The following is a 12,321-nucleotide window of genomic DNA, read 5'->3' as shown; positions in this document are numbered from 1 at the left end:
ATTAAAGAAAAAGCCAATGGATATGAAAATCAACTGGCCACTGGGGATCTTTGAGAAAGACGATGTAGTAACAGAACTAGAGGTAAAAGCCAAATTGCAAGGGGTTGCAGAATAAACTGGTATTAAGGTAGTAGAAGAAGGACTGGTGGACTATTCACTTACGGAACCTCACTGAGAAGAGTAAGTTGGAAGAGTACTCTGAGGAGAAAGCACCATCAACAGAACACGATTTTAGCACAGCTTGAATTGAGTGACTTTGCTGAAGGAATATTTAAATTCACAAAGCTCTCCCACTGGCCAATACCAGACACAGGGAAGCTGGCGCCATCAATCTCTTACAAAAACACATTTGCAATAATTTGCATGGACTCTCACACAAGTTTAAATTATATTAAAAAAATAAGTAAAAAATGAAGTCGAACCCCCTTCTCCAAGCTCAGTGGCTGGTGCTAGCCCAGCAGGTCTTACCTGAAACAGGGCAACACAAGGTGTTATCTCTAAGGCGCCTGGGAGGCTCCCAAGCCCCAAATTATCCTCTTAGCACTACAGGAAATACTCTCATTAGAGAGGCGGTACTTTGGGCTAAACTTTGCCCTATTTTCTGTTCTACCATCAGGTTCTTTTAAAAATACAAGCGTACCTTGGAGGAGAGGCCTGTGAATGACTAACATCTAAGAGTAAATGAACTCACTGGTTTCTTTGTTCCTTCACAGGGCATCCCAGGTGGTAGCAGGAATGCAGAAATTAAGAGTGTGGGGAGGGGGGAGGGGGGCGGAGGGTTGGGAAAAGAGTAAATGCAAGTTTATCCTATCCCCAACTCCACCCTGCTCACTAACCTCCTGCCTGCCTCACACCAAGAAAAGGTAAAGAGGAGTAAACAAACCCAGCAGACAACTTGCCAGGCAGGTGGGTGAGTTTCAAATGCTTGGGTTCCCTATCTTTAGTGATGTAAATTTTTCTAATGATGTAAAATACTCAGAATTGTTTTGACTGAGATTTCCATCTCTGCTTCTCTAAATTGATTCCGCCTCCAAAGGCCACTGAACCAAAGAAATGATTTTCACTGAGGACATGGTTTCTTTTCAAGTATTTGCAATTTGTGGGTAAAAATTATGGTGGCCCACTTACCCCAGTGATAGCCAGTTTTCTAACCTAAGGTAAAAAGCTAAAATCTACTATAAAAACAAAAATACAAAAAGCTCACATCGATAAAATCTGGCATCTCTGAAGCTGAGCAAACATATCAATGATAGCTCAAGTTAGCTGGCTTATAGCCCAAGAATCACAAACTGATAGCCTTAGGACTGAATCCAGCTCAGAGTTTTCTTGGGCCACGTAAGTTTTATTTTTCATCTGAACTTCAATGCCTTTAGATGAGAACTGTTCTCTGCAAGTTTGCCACAGGTCTCAAGACTTGCAACTGTTCATATAAAGCACTGCTTACGCACTGATACTTTTTGCCTGGTTCTTGTAGACATTTGAGTTTGGGACCACCGTTTTATGCAGACTGATGTTAAAAACAAACAACCTCTCCTACTGAGGTAGGGCTAACGTTTCAGAGCGGAGCATGTGTGGGTTGTTGAGTCATAGGATCACCAAAAAACAATAAACCACAACAGTGTGCAGCACCGCTTGCAATCAGACTCTTAACAAAACAGGAGACTGAAAACACCAGTGGGGCTCACTTGTCCCAGGATAAGCCACGTGACCATGGCTTTGAAACCACTTTTGAACAGAAGCATCTGCCACGAGTCACCGTCTGATCTCACTGCTCCCACAAGATCCCTGACATCTGGATGTCCCAGAACAGAAGGCTGGCAGCCAAAATCCAAGCCTGGCTTGGCAAAGGAAACAATCCCTCTATTCAGTGAGCTGTGGCTATACCACAGCATCTGTAGGATCCAACTAACAGCACTCAATTTGGAGCAATTCACACCCGGCGCTCAGCCAGTCAAGCCACTTGATGGCTATTTAAGACATTTATGACATGTAATACAGAAACTGTGCCATCACTTGTCTGTCCGTAAGTGCTGGCAAAGAGGATTTAGGTCCTCACCCCGAAACTCATCTTGGTTCCACATGACATTTCCTATCACACTATGCATAGAATCCAAGAATCAGAAAGCTAGTGCTCAAAGAAGGCTTTGAGGTCCTCTCAATCTCCTCATTCCTCAAACTTGTTCACAGATGAGAAATTAGGTCCAGTAAGTTGATATGACCAGTCCAAAGGCTCATCACACAAGCATCTTAAGAGGGACTAGGAGGGCTTCCCTGGTGGCGCAGTGGTTAAGAATCCTCCTGCCAATGCAGGGAACACGGGTTCGAGCCCTGGTCCGGGAGGATCCCACATGCCATGGAGCGGCTGAGCCCGTGCGCCACAACTACTGAGCCCGCACGCCACAACTACTGGAGCCCGCGTGCCTGGAGCCCGTGCTCCACAACGAGAGGCCACTGCAATGAGAAGCCCGCACACCGCAACGAAGAGTAGCCCCCACTCGCTGCAATGAGAGAAAGCCCGCGCACAGCAACGAAGACCCAATGCAGCCAAAGATAAATAAATAAATATTAAAAAAAAAAAAAAAAAAGAGGGACTAGAACGTAGATCTCGGAGACCTCCACAGTGGAGGTGTCCTTTCTGTGACTAGCCCCTCGGGGCAGCCTCCGTGTCCTTCTGCAGCCTAGCCCAGTGTTCCTGCACTTGATTTCTGTGACCCACAAGGGCAGCCTGGTTCGAGGTCATCACTGGGGTTTGGGTCAAAGCCCACTGATAATAAAGGGGTTCCTCTGCTTTGGTTGGCCCCTCTGTGCATGTATTCCCTTGGGGATGTGGCAGGGAATACTGGCTGGCTGGGGACAAGGTTTGGGAGTTTGGAATCCTATACCCTAGCCAAGGATTTCATCTACAAAGATAAACTGGCACCTCTTCTATCCCAATTTACTCATCACAGAAGCGGTGTTTTCTTTATATCACCATGCCTTTCACTCCCTCAAGAGCCCTCTGAAAGTTGCTCCAGCCCCATCCCCTGTCCTAGATAGCCATTCTCCTGGAGGTCTCATCTGGCATCAACTAAATGAAACTCCTTATGACTAATTGCCCTGTTTTGTTTATTTGTGTGCAGCTTGAAAGTCTTTACATTATCCAGAGTTCAGTTATATCCATTAAAATAGATAAAATAATCAAACATGGCAATTAAGCTCATATATATAAAGTGTAAGGGTATTCTTTACAGGGACGTATGGACTTCTTACACTGATTTTTTAAAAAATTTTATATTGGACTCCAGTGTTCTATGGGGGCATATAATTACCATAGGTTGAAGGGGCTGCCTGTAATTAATCTTCTCTAGTTCTTATTCTCATCGCTCAGCGCTTACCAGACCAGGTCTGTGTTTGAGAATTTCCCTCTCTGATCTGCAGTACTGTTGTGGTTCATGGACTCTGTATCCTTGTTCTCCCTGATAGCATCTGTGTCATTTGTCACTGGGTGGGGGAGAGGGGTTGGTAATCCAATATGCCGGGCTCCATTTGCTGTATTAGACCATAGCCAGACACCAAATAAGAAGCAACAGGGAAAGAAAAAAAAAAAAACACGGTGAAAGGAAGCCTGTGTAGGAGACACCGTGGCCGACTTCCCATCACTTCCTTCCGTCCGCCTGCCTGCTCCTTGGGGAGCAGCCTGCTGTTAGAGGGAGAAACTGACCCCAGCCCCCAGCTCTCAGGTTCAGCCCTGACCATTTCCGAACAGTCATAGTAATCCCATCCCCCTCGCCCTAGAGTGACTGGTTTAGGCAACCCAAGCCTAAGCCAATCAACACAGCACATTCTTTACTCAATAAACTGGCTTAAGATTGGGCACATGGCCCAATCTGGGTCAATGAGACATCAGAAATGTGCTGGGGGCTTCTGGCAAAGGTCACTCACTCCTCTGATAGAATTACCAAAAGCCAGTTCTCTCTCCTCTGGACACTGTATTGTGGGTATGAAGTTAGAATTGCTGCAGACATTTAACCAGCATGAAAGAAGCCAGCTGAGGAAGAAACTTAACCACAGAAGGCAGACTGGAGAAAAAGTGGGTCCTTGACATCACTGCACTGCTAAATCAAATCTCATTCTACTTATGCAACTAATAAAAAATCCACATTTGTATGAGCCAGTCCAAACTAGGGTTCCTTTCTTGCACAAGAAGAGCCATAACTGATACAACATCGTGGGCCGCAAATGAGGAACGTGCTTGAGAACTTCTCACCTTGCTGCCAGCCTTACCACGTGCCCGGCCCCTAGGACAGTGGGTAACGGAGGCTGAGGATGCACCGCTGACCAAACCGTTCTCTCCCATTTCCTCAAGCTTGCTGCCTGACAAAGGCCAGAGTGCAGCCTGCATGCCCCCCCTCCTGCAGGGCTAAGTCCTGTCTACCTGATGGCAGTGGTAGCTGAGAGCAGAAACCTGGGGGGTGGGGGGCGGCGGGGAGGAGATGCTGAGATACCTTAGTGGCACACACAGGGAGGGATGCATGAGAGGTAGGACCTGGGTCCCTGGGCATCCTCCTCCACTCCTCCTCCCAGCATGGCCCTGCCCCACTATCCCTGATGGGACATCTTGATGGGCCTTGTGTGAGGACATCCCTGCCCCAGCGGGGTGGCTGCTTTCCTCACAGGGGTGAAAGAGCAAGACTTGGAAGGCAGGCAGGACAAGGAGCTGGGAAGGTGTGTGTATAAAAGCTCCAGATCCCAATCTAGGGTCAGGTCAGGCCTACTTTGGAATTTCTCCCAGGAGCTAAGGGTATGGTGAGAAGCTCGGGGACACATTCCCTGAAGGCTAAGAAGTTGTTAAATAGCAGAGAAGGGGCAGATCAACAATGGAAAACACTGGCCTAATAAGGTCAGGCCAGATTTTTGCCTTCGGATGTGCTCAAAGTCCATTTGGCGCTGCTTGTTACAAATACACACAGCACGCAGCTAAAACACTTAGCTTTCCACTGCAGCCTTACAGCTGGAACACTAAATTCCACTGCAGCCTTACAGCTGAAACACTAAATTCCAACAGAAGAACTTTCTGGAAACTGGAGAAATCAGCTAAGTTTTTAATTAGGTTGTCTTTCGAGGCACCTTTGACGCAGCGCTCTCATTCTCTGTCACCCACGTGCAGCAAATACTTGTTCATAAGCCAGATATGTAGAAATGGTTCTTGTCAAGTTTTCTTAAGGCCCACTTACTGCTCCTAGCAACCTCCACAAAAATACCTGCATTTCTGCATTTGCTTTGCTGTCCTGAGTTTTGATAATGGAATCTCCTCCAGCAAGCACTCCTTCTCAGGTTCTCACCAAAGCCATCTCCACCAGGAGCATTACTTTCCTCAGGACCAGGAATCAAAGGACCACAGGGGTCCGTGCCCTCTGGCTCCAGGGGGAGACAAAGACTTTAACCACCGAAAGGATTCCGAAGAATGCAACGCTAATGGCAGTGGGGTTTCAGAGCTCATTTAAAGACAACGTACACAAATGAACACATGAAATTACCTTGTTTGGCAAAAAACACACAAACAAACAAAAAAACCCAAAGAGAGAGAGAGGGAGAGAAAGTACTATGCAAACAAATATAAATGCAAAATAAGATGATGATATAAATCTCACATTACCTATAATGGGAGCTTTGCTTTAGGGGGAAAGGAAAGGAAAGAAGGGGCAAGAGATAGGGATGAGTTAGTTCTCTCCACAAGATGGGACAGCCTTATGCAAAGACCTCATGTTGCTTTGTGCACAAGATACAGGCCACGGTGATTAAAGGACAGGAGGTGATGCAGACGACAGCACAAAGCCATTCTCCTCTAGACTTAGCACTAGTCTGACCTTCATCAGAAAGTGAGATTAGAGGGTTTGGCCTGTGTCCAGAGGACATCTGTCATGAGATCTAAAGGAGATAGACGAAAAAAAAAAAAAAAAAAAAAGCTTGAATTGGCTCACAGTAAAGCAAGAATGTTGGGCAAAATTTGTCCAAGCCAAACTGTATTTTATGGTAACCATTCGCTCTCTCCTCAGCTGGTAATTCTGTTTCAAATTCATTTTAAGTAACATGTAATACGCCATCTTACTAACTTTTATGGAGATGTGTGATACTGAGAACTGAGGTCAAACATTTGGGACTATAGGAATTGGATGTTAACTATATCCAATTAACTTAGAAATGAACGTAGGGAGGCTTTACAAGATTGTAGATTCTTGCGTGTAACCACTGGGAAAATCCAAGGATTTGTCTCTATACTCAAACAAAGGAAGGCATTTGGGGCAGAGGACTCTTCTGAGTTAAGAGGTCTGATCCTTTCTTATGTTTGCTGTGGGGCCTCCATAGGTAGGTAGTTCACGCTGGGGGAACAACCAAACAGCTGCTGGAGGAGCCCCCAGCACCTGGCTTCCTCTTAAACCACTGCACGTGGAAGTCTGGGCCTGTGTGTGGTTGTGCACCCCGCCTGGGCAGGCAGTGGGCCGTTAGGAGGCAGGTTCCCATCCCAGCTCTGGCACTATCATGCTGAATAACCATGGACACCTGATTTGATTTCTCTGTCCTAAATTTCATCTGTAAAATGAGACTGTTAGACTAAATCAAACAGCTTCTCATCTCATGCCTAGTGAAAGTCAAATTCATCATAATTGTCCACAACGTGCCACCTTATCTGGCCCCTCACCATCTCTCTGGTTCATCCCCTGTCCTCTTTCTTATCAGCACTAGGGCTGTTTCTGGAATACCGTGCCCACTCCCACCTCAGGACCTTTGCATCTGCTTTCCTTCTGCCTGGAATGTTCTTCCCCAGGTTATTCACAGGTGTGGCTCCCTCACATATTTCAGGTGAGTCTAATATCACATTCTCCGTGAGGACACACAATTGCAAATCCTACACACACACACCCCGCCCCCGTCTTTATCCTCCTAGTCAGCTTAAAAACATTTTTTTTCCTCCTTAGCACTTAATAGTATCCCACCTACTATATATTTTACTTATTTATTTTATTGTCTATATCCCCTAGTAGAATGTCTACTCTCCAAGGGCAGGGATTTCTCTCTGTTTTGTTCACTGGTGTATCCCTGGTACCTGGAAGAGTCCCTGATACGGAAGAGGAATTCATTAAGTTTTGCTGAATGGATGCATGCACGGGTGGGTGGAAGGGAGGGTAGGAGGAGTACAGCTCTCTACCATGACTTCCAGCTCTGAGGTCTGTGGGCTGCGGTGTCCATGTCCTCTGCCACCACTGTACAGGTTGGACTCCATAACCACATGAAACAACAAGCCAACCCAGAGACGTACGTGGTGGGCTTTCACTCTGCTGCAGACCCTCTCGAGTGCTGCTTCCTGCACGTTCCATGCTCTGAGCTGCTGAAGGGCCACATACATCCTACACTCTCAGCAAGACCACGGCCTCCAAACATTGTCTATGGGAGATTCTTTATATTGGTGCTCAGCTCCATTTTCTAGAGTCAAAATTAATACTTTTGGGGGGAGCACAGTTACATCCATCTCCTTTCTCAAACTCTGCATCTAAAATCCCCAGGGGAAAGAGAAGTAAGCTTCTCTGTTGCCAAGATGACCACACTATTAATTTAACCTGCAACGAGAAGAGGTGGTGATGCCCCCCGTGCATTTCAGCCAGTTCCACTAGATGGCGACATGGTCTGGGTGTGCTGGTCTCCACGGCTGACGTTTACCAGCCACACAGACTAGAGAAGCTCCCACACACCCCTCCTGTTCTCTGATATACTTATCTCCTTGCCTCCTCTTCACTTTTAGCCTGGCTATTTTCAACAAATAATTTACGTTTGCTCCTAAATGGTTCATGCTTATTCACGAATGCATTTCATGTAATCACTCCAGCCTTGGAAGTTTTATGTCTGCTTCTTTCTGCCAAAGTACATTACTTACCCTAACCCCTGCTGTAGAACTCTACCCAAAATTCACTTCTCCCACAAAACCTGCCCAAGCAAACCTGGCTCTGATTCCAACTGTATATATGCCATGATATACAGTCACAGACACATAACCAGTTTTATATATTGGATAGAATGTGTCTATATACATATATAAAGAAAGCTGACAGACAATCACACACACAGCTCTGGGCATCTGGTAGGCAAATGTACATTTCATATAAATGATGTCCAGGTGACCACGTTCCACATAACAGAAGTAGTCACGGCTCTACGAAATAGCATTGGCTGCCAGAGGTTCAATTCATGGGCCAAGAAACGAGATATATTAACACTCATCTATGCCTTCCAATTTCTAGTTCCTTCCTAGTATTCAATTTAAGGTCCAGAAAGTCTTTTGAGCAGAAAAATTTTAGATAAACCTCAACAAATATTATGTATAGACTTGAACAAGAGTGTGTAAATACCAATATAACTTTAAGGGCTATCTTAAAAGGCTCTCTTTATTTCAATCCTTGAAAACGTTTCCAATTTATCTTAAAATTAAGTTTACTTACAGAAGCATTAAGTAAGGCTGAAAACAAGCCTAAGGTATATTTTTAAAGTACAAAAGGCCTTACGTGTGGGGTTAAATCCCTTATTGGCTGTTAGAGGAAATGGTAGCAGTGATATTCTGACAAACCCCTACATAATGCAAGAACAGAAATAAACACCCTTGTGTTTGCAGTTCTCCTCAAGGTGTTACCGCCACTACCAGACCACTGGGATCCAGAGACATCTGAGAGTTAGTAAACACATATAAATTGTCAAAAGGAGAAACTTTATGTGAAAAAGTTCTCGATCGGTTCAGAGCCCCATTTCTGAAACATTTCAATCCTTCATTTGTGTACAAATGAAACTGTCTACATGCAAACTTCAGATGCCATTTTTTCCACCCACAGTACTCAAACGTCTGTCAGCTTAATATCGGTTCTCCACACCCAGAGTCATAGCAAAAAAAAAAAAAAAACCAAAATGAAACAGTGAACACAACCACTTTAAAGCCATGACCAAAGATTATTTCCCTGTAGACAGCAACACCACGGTGTTTAGTCATCTGAACATTCTGCCAGATTCTGACAAAGATGTTACATCGAAGTTAGTCTGAGGGTACAGTTAACTCACCTAGTTTCAGCATATTCCCCCGTATCAATCAGAAGGACAGCTTCACAGAGTCTCGGTAAAGTCACACAGACCAGAGAAACATACACAGCCACACTGTTGATGTGTATTCTCTGGCATCCGTATCGCCTTCAGGGACAGTCAGTCCTCCCCGAGAATAATTCAACAGAATTGATACCGTCCTTTCGAAAAATCAACCATAAGTTTACCAAACCAATGCACAGAAGACAGTGGTCAACAACAGTCGCTTTAAAAGTTGTTTTGCTTGTTATTCTGGGACCTGGGTTTCATCACCTGTAGTGGAATGCGTTATGCAGCCTTTAATTGTGACTCCAGAGAGGTCTCCGCATCCACACTGGGACGGACTGGTCGCTGCCTGCACTTGCTACCCGTAAACCGCGACTACACAGAGACACAGGGATCACCTGTGATAGGTGAATGGGCGATAGTTTCAAAATCAAGCAGAAACAGGAAGTCTAACGTTTCAACATGCTAGGAAAGAGGAGCAGTTACTTGAAAAAAAAAAAAGGGAGTAGCCCTAATCATAGATGCCTAGAAAAAAGAAAATTAAAAAAAATCTCATTCCTACCTGGCCAGTATAAACATGAATGTCTATTAATAGTAAGTATTGCTTAAAGGTGTTCTGGTTCTCAGGAAAACTAGAGAATAGAGTTTGGACAACATTGCTACTTAAAATCATTAGTCATTTGTTTTTGAAGAGAAGATAAGGTCTTCATAAAGAATGTATGTATGACTGCATCCACGCACACGCAATACACACATGTACATACATAGAGATATATGCACATGTACACTCTAACAGTCTCTTTAGAAGCTTATTTATTTACCTGGGCATTTGACAGTCATCATCACCCACAAATCCTTCCCTTATCCATCCCCACCAGGCAAGGTTCGGCCAGTCCCACAAGGCCCACTTCAAGGGCAACCCCTCTATAAATCCTTTTTCTGAGGATCCCAAACAGGTGTTACCATCTCAGCCACTTCCTTTAACCACCACGGCACCTCGATTGAGCCTCCTCGGTAACACTTTCTGGGTACCTCTAACAGTTGTCCTTCTATTATCTTTGGTGGCAAATCTATCTTACCTTCAACTGTGTGGTAAGTTTGTTGATTTTATTTTTTATCTTCTGCAGCAGTAACACTCTGCCTTGAGCCTACTAGGTACTCAGCAAAAAAGATCCCAAGTGGAATGCAATGGACAAATGCTCTGGAGTCTGCTGGGTCAGGTTCAAATCCCTGCCACACCACTTCCTGGTTTTGTAGACTTGCAAGTTACTTCACTTCTCTGAACAATTTTGTTCTCTGTCAAATGAGAATAACATCATCTGCCTCGTAGAATTGCTATCAAGATGTAAAGAGAACCATGTGAAGCAAATAACATATTGCCCGATTCACAGCAAATGCTCAAATAGCAATAAGCATTATTGTTGACCTGAAATAAAATGAAATGCCTATAGGGAATTCCCTGGCGGTCCAGTGGTTAGGACTGGGCACTTTCACTGTCGTGGCCTGGATTCAATCCCTGGTCGGGGAACTAAGATCCCGCAAGCTGCCCAGCAAAAAAAAAAAAAAAAAAACTCAAATGCCTACTACTAAATCAGGGAGGAGGCTGAAAGAAATACCAAATCAACACCAACTGACAAACACATTACACTTTTCTCATTTCCTTCAGCCAGCGTTATCATGTGACTAACTCACAGAGGTTTGAAGTTTATACCTTAGAAACCACCCTTTTGTGTTCCTTTGTGTTACCTCCCCAAATTCTGACTGACCCCTTGATGCTATGACAACTTCATCGGGGACTAAGGGTCAAAGAGGATGCCAAGAGAAAACTCCTCCTGGAAGCGAAGGACTCCAAATCAGAAAGACCTCCCAAACCCCGGTACACTGGCAATTCCAAGGGTAAGTTACAAAATGTAAAGAGCAGAAATGCTTTATCTAAACAGAGGAAGCAGGGTCTCACATTTCCTTAAAATGTGGCCTCAGGGGTAGCTGCATGGCTGGGTGGCTACCGGGAGCCACTCTGTCCACTGCTGTGAACAGAGCAGCACAGTGAGGCTGCAGGAAGGGAAGGCAGGAGGGAGAGGTGCACGGCATCACAGAACACAACTGCCAACATGGCAGCACAGCCCTCGCACATGCTCCAGACACAGTCGTGGAAGTCCTGCCTGGGAGAAGCAAGGGCAGAGAAGGCTGCAAGCATTAGAGTCTCATGTATCCGTTGGGCACCTCCGTGCCCGAGAGAACCAATTCTTGATTTTGGAGACAGCACTCCAACAACGGGAGAATAAACAGCAACAAATCTAGGGAATCCCCTGGCAGTTCAGTGGTTAGGACTTGGCACTTTCACTGCTGGGCCCCGGGTTCGATCCCTGGCCGGGGAACTAAGATTCTGCAAGCCACGCGGTGCGGCCAAAGAAAAGCAACACATCTGGATGGGCTACAGATCAGGCAGGAGGTCATGTCCTTAAGACGTCCCTCCTTCCTCTCTTACTTGAGACCAGAATGCCGAGGTCTTACGTATTCAGAGTTATTCAAAGTTTGCCGTTTAAAGCGGTCCCAGCAGTTGTAATTTTAAATTCTGCTCATCCTCCATTTGGGAAGAAAGAAGAATCATAGGCAGAGGCTAAAGATCGGGGAGATTGTGGAGCACTCAAAACTCACAGAATAGCCTTATCTGACAGCGTCTCTAACTCGCTTCAGTTGCCTTTGGAGATACGAACACAGCTCTCCTATGCTTCCCTAGGACTTGCAATTAGGACGTTCCTGACAGAGTTAAGGATCAACAGTTGTGACAGTTGCCCAGTGCAGAAGCATCATCCGTGCCCTGAGACAGGGAGATGGGAGGCAACCGGAACTCCTATCCCTAGAAACCCTGCGTGATGGCCTAGCGGCCGAGGACTCCGTCCGGATCCAGCCTTACAAAGGTGATTGGTGCGCAGGAGTACGCATGGCTCTCTCTCTTTCTGGCGAGCTTAGCTCTGCAGCTGAAGCAAGGTACCGCTCAGCACCCCAACGCCCCCGGGAGTGCAACTGGCATTCCTGGTGATAGAGGCACTCCGGAGCTTGGCAGCGACGCTAAATAAGCCGTCGTTAGGGAAGTCTGAGTGCGTCTTGTGTGGTATTTCTTCTCCAGCTATCTGCAAGCAAGCACGTGACGGTGGCTTTTAGAAAACCAGATCCTGCTCCTGAGTGTACATGCTCTCCACATTATCTAGGCATCTC

The 12,321-nt window shown here is 45.6% G+C and overlaps 1 protein-coding gene across 2 annotated transcripts in view; it reads right to left on the bottom strand.

Moving 5' to 3' along the window:
• The window catches only part of TNFAIP8 (TNF alpha induced protein 8), a 122,513-nt gene that overhangs the window by 52,015 nt on the left and 58,177 nt on the right, over window positions 1-12,321 (bottom strand). The window contains exon 1 of one of the 2 annotated variants that reach the window (XM_068535761.1): window positions 10,182-10,201. The exons of the other annotated variant lie outside the window; for it this stretch is intronic. The gene's annotated coding sequence lies outside the window, so the exon portion shown is untranslated. Of the gene's footprint in view, window positions 1-10,181; window positions 10,202-12,321 lie in introns of those variants that run through there. 2 annotated transcript variants of the gene reach the window in all.

The sequence above is a fragment of the Eschrichtius robustus genome, chromosome 2 (assembly GCF_028021215.1).
Source record: "Eschrichtius robustus isolate mEscRob2 chromosome 2, mEscRob2.pri, whole genome shotgun sequence".
Taxonomy (NCBI): Eukaryota; Metazoa; Chordata; class Mammalia; order Artiodactyla; family Eschrichtiidae; genus Eschrichtius; species Eschrichtius robustus.
The sequence above is the reverse complement of the archived record's forward strand: the minus strand, read 5'-3'. Positions and strand labels throughout refer to the sequence as shown.